Below are 5096 nucleotides of genomic sequence, written 5' to 3' on the forward strand. Positions count from 1 at the left end.
TCTGTCCTGACGATCATTGTGGTGTATTCCCTAGTATATCACCCTTGTTTTGAGAATTCATTCAGAAAATGCCTCGAAGACATACCCACATTTCACCATATGACTGGTTAATAACTTGTCAATTAGACTCGTATGCTAGAATTCAATACACAGGTTTTCTAGATGGCTTGTCACCAAGGCTCTCTATAGAAGACCCCGCATAAGATTTACAAATTTTGTCATACAAGCTCTTCAGATAATTCCTCACTTAGGATTTCTAGATTGCTATGTCATTAAGGCTTTCCCCTATAATATGCCACAAAGGCTTTTCAGGTAATCCATGTTTACTGTCCCGGCATACCATTTTTGTGGATGCCATAGGGCTTCTTCCATATGGTCTTATACCTTCACGCCCTATTGGCATATTATCATATGATGCAATGGCCATGGATTTTCTACAGTTTTATTTCATGATCTGCTAGTCTGGTTAGCATTATAATTGGCCTATCGGAGACTACAAAATAAATCTTCACTTTTATAGTGATCTACTAGTCCAGTTAGCAATGTACTTGCCTTACCAGAGGCTACACAATATATTTCCATCTTCATAGTGATATGCTTGTTCGGTTAGCAATATACATGCCTTACCGGAGGCTGCACAATATATCTCCTCTTCATATTTATACATACCACAGACTCGCCTGTACTGGATTCGTACCAAGACAAAGGTTTTTTTACTTAGACTTTGACTATACACATATATAACACTAATTATTATCACCCACACATTCTGGAGATGACGTACCAACTCTTTAATGGCAAAAACTTATCATACAACTTTGTATTCAAACACAAATCAATACTCTTCCTTTATATCTATACAAACATCTTCTCAAGGAGACATACCTATCTATAGAAGTATCTAACATTTATTCAAATAAGAATGATATACAAAATTTGGCTTTAGAGGTATACAAAATTTAGTTTTAGAGGCTCATTAAAGACTTACCTTCACATTGGCTCATAATGCCAGTTTCAATCATCCTTCCCGATCCAACAACGATAACTATTTAAAAGATCATGGAACTTCTATTAGAATATCTGTTTACAGTTATTTTACTATCGTTTCAACTATGCGTGACCCTTAAGTAGGGCCTTACACTCACACCCTACTGCTTTTACACCTTTCATTATTCTCACTTGTCAACAATTATAACATACAAGGCTATAAGACTTACTAGAAGGTTGAATCATCCATTGATTAAATGAGATCTTAGTTCAGTCTTAACGAAGAGAATGTTGATGTTAGAAAGAAGAACTTTATCATTAAGCAGAAGAAAAAAACCATTTGAAATATCCCCTTCTCATAAATATACTCTTGGTCCCCCTTGATTTCCTACCAAATTCAGGGTAGGTAAAAGAAAATCTGGCGAAGGTTTACCTTGCTGTTGACTAGTCATGAGGAGAGTAAAATCAAATCCAATTAACTCTTGTTGAAAAGTGGCCAACCATGCCGTTGGGATGATGTGTTTAGTTGGTTTATTTTAGTGTATAAGCAATCTTTCATACATTTTGCTACTCTGCTATTTACTCTGATCTTTACTTTTGTTGCTATAGAATCTCAACAACTCCCAACTAAACCCTATACAAGATTCACTTGAACAATATTTATGCAAATCAGGCATGCTATTCCTTAGACGTACCCGTTTTCGAGCATAATTTTTCTTCACTTGAAGAACTCTAAAATTAAATCCTTAGGTCCTACTAATGGATGAATTCTTTATTAGTATGACCAAAACTCTATCTCGCCAACCAACCAGACTAGTGGCGAATCATGCTATCATAGTGCACCAAAATAGAATTAACATGCATTATCTCACTCTCAATTGGATTCACCAATTCTAGGGTGTGACACTCACCACCAGTCACCACTGTCCAACGTCCACCATGTCACCATCATCATTCAATATTTGTCCTCCATCGTTAATAATCCTGTTAGGTAAGAAATGAAACTTGTTCTTAATTAACAACAAAAACCAATTCCCCTTCCTCTCTTTCTATTTTTATTTTTCTCCTTTATTTTTTATTTTACTTCTACTTTGTGGGCTTGAGTATGAACGAAAGAGGCCTTTTTTTCTCTTTTTTTTGCTACTTTCTCTTTCTTTTTTCATAATGTTTATCGGTTGCTATCTATTTGGATTATTGGGGTATGATAGTCGTGGAGAGGGGAGCCTGAGTGATGATTGTTAGAAAAAATAGTTCACTTAACTAGAAAAATAGTTTAATGAGCAAAATGTAGTAGATTACGACATATTTTTAGTATTTATGTAAAACAAACCTTGGTAACCATAGCCACAAAACTTTTGTTATGGAGGACCCACTGATTTTTGAATTTGAAGTAGATAAAAGCTCACATAAGCCACACGATAGCTTTAGCTTTGAGATTTTTACAATGGTTACTTCTTCATTCATCTCCTTCCCATCACTTCTTCCAACTAAGCCCTTACCAATTCATCACCAAAATCAATATCATTACACCATATCACGTGTTTGTTTCTTTTTCTGGATAGGGGAGCTTAAAGTTTATTACAAGTTGGTTAGTATAAACTAGAGGAAGATTGACTGAGGAGTTAGATTTTAAGTTTTAAGTTCATTGTTAGCAGTATTTTTTGGTTCTTAAATTGATATTAATACAGATACTTGATTGGCACTTTCTTTTAAGGTCAATTTTCCTTTTGGTTGTCAATTGGTTTCAATCTACGACCAGTAACTTAGTGTGTACGTCTTTGTTAGAACTTTTAAGTTATTTGAGTACTTTAGATGTATGATGTTGCTGTTTATATATGGATTCTTCAGAGTATGATGGAAATTAAATTCATTATCATCATCTTTTTCGGTTTTGGTTTTGGTTTTTTTATATTATTTTTTAAACTATTGTTGATTATTATTATTTTGCTGCAAGGGTTGTTGGAAGTGTTGTACATCCTAAATTCAAAGTTAGATTTCAGGCTCGTTTTGATTTATATTATTCTTATATTGCGGTAATCTCTATTTGATATGTATGAGTGTTGTAATTTATTATAAATTAGATGTAATTTGTTGCATTTTGATGTTATTATAATGTGTTTGGTTATTTTGCTTTTTATTGTTTGTAGATATTTGTTGATTCATTTTGTTACTTTGTGATTTGTTTTGTGTTCAATAAGTTGAAAGAGAAATGGATTAGGAAGTTGGGATGTTTTCTTTAATTGTTGAAAGGTTTGAAAATATTAAGGTTTTTTTTTTTGGCGAAAGAAAGGATAAAAGTTTAATGAATGAGGTAAAAGAAATTCCATCACTTAAAGAGGTCTTGAATATATTTTTGTTGAGGGAAAAATAATATAATATATATATTTGCTAATTGAAACCGCTTGAATAATGACCATAATGTATTCTAGAAAATATAGTTAACACATCCACTATATTATACAAGATTTTAGTATTCATTAAAAAGAACTTACTTAGCTTAAGTTATAATTTTATTTGTAACGCCCCAAAATTCTTATTTTTATTATTGTGAAAATGTGACACAATTCTGTATCTACTTCAGTGGTTAAGTGTTCTGGGTGTGTGTGTGAGGTCCCAAGTTAAAGCCATGTCTTTGGCAAAATTTTTTATTTCTTCTAAATCAAGCCCTATCTCTGGTCAGTACGCTTAAGTTAATTATTTGCAAAATTATGTCAGAATGGGCTTGTTAGTCTGGTTGTTAAGTGGAGCCTTGGGTGATGGAGGTCATGTGTTCAATTCTCAGCGTTGGCGAGAAGGTAGAATTTTGCTCTTAATTTCTGCTAGAGTTGTGCTGATGTTGGACTTCAAGTTGTCGGTGGTTAGTAGGATTTGAAGGAGAAAAATAAGGGTTTGGATGTAATGGGGATTTGGTAGAACTCTTTGGTGCCCCAAAATTCTCTCTGTAGAAAAAAATATTATTGTTCTTCTCCTCTCTTTGCCGAATTTTTCCTCTTCCTTTTTCATTCTCCTCTTTGTCGTTTCTTTTTCTCCTCATCGCTGCCATATTTTATTTTTGATCTTCTCTTCAGTCCGTCTCTTTCTTGTGCAACATTGGTTTACGTTTTGATTCGGTAAGATGAGTAACGTAGTTTTATTTTCATTATTAGCTTTTTATTGATGTGCGCTGTTAAATGCTGATTAGGGGAAGATTTAGGGATTTGTAATCACTGTTTGGAGACATAGGTTCGTTGAATTCTGGTTACTTGATAGAAGGTAAGGTTTTTGAAGTTTTTAGGTTGAACATCTCATTATAGTTTCGTTTAAGTTCCGTTAGTAACATTGATTTTGGGCAATAGAATGTCGATTTCTAGTTTCTGGAGTGTTCGTGGTTGCATTAGCATCGAATCGATACCAGGTGTGTACTCAAAAATACAGAAAATAGGGTTTCAGCGAAAGCTAAAAACCCCACTGTCGACGCCATAAGGGCGTGTGGTCGCCCGTGTGGTAGGCCGTGTGCCATTACACAGGTGTGTGATCGACGAGGCCAGGTCGTGCGAGCAAGAAACGACCGTGTGATAGCCAGGTAGGCCGTGTGCGACACACGGGCTAGACTAATTTGGGCCGTGTGGGCCCATACAGGCATGTGGGATTTTAGGCCAGGTTGTCTGATCCACACGGGCAAGCCACATGGGTGTGTGAGCCCATTAATCTAAAATGATTCCTATGATTGTACGGGTCTACCAAGTCGACTGTGAACCTGTAGTAGGGTCGGTAAGCATTACCTAGACCCCTAAATATATGATCTGAGTGTATGTGATGCATGATAAATTATGCATGATTACTGATATATATATGTATACGTATGACTAATGGTTCCATAAAAGCATGACATATTGTATGTTTGCATTGCATTGGGTTGGGATGATGATATTTGGAGGAAGTGTATTAAAAGGCTTTAAGCCTATTTATCTGGTAGCACAGCTGTAATATACTGAATATGTACCACATTCAGTACTACTTGGAGTGTAGGGATGGATGGGTGTTTTAAACCCCGTATGGAGTGTAGGGATAGATGAAGATGGTATGTAGAGACTGGTGGATAGGACTCTGTTACTGATTACTGTTTGTAT

Source organism: Gossypium hirsutum, chromosome A07 (genome assembly GCF_007990345.1).
Source record: "Gossypium hirsutum isolate 1008001.06 chromosome A07, Gossypium_hirsutum_v2.1, whole genome shotgun sequence".
Taxonomy (NCBI): Eukaryota; Viridiplantae; Streptophyta; class Magnoliopsida; order Malvales; family Malvaceae; genus Gossypium; species Gossypium hirsutum.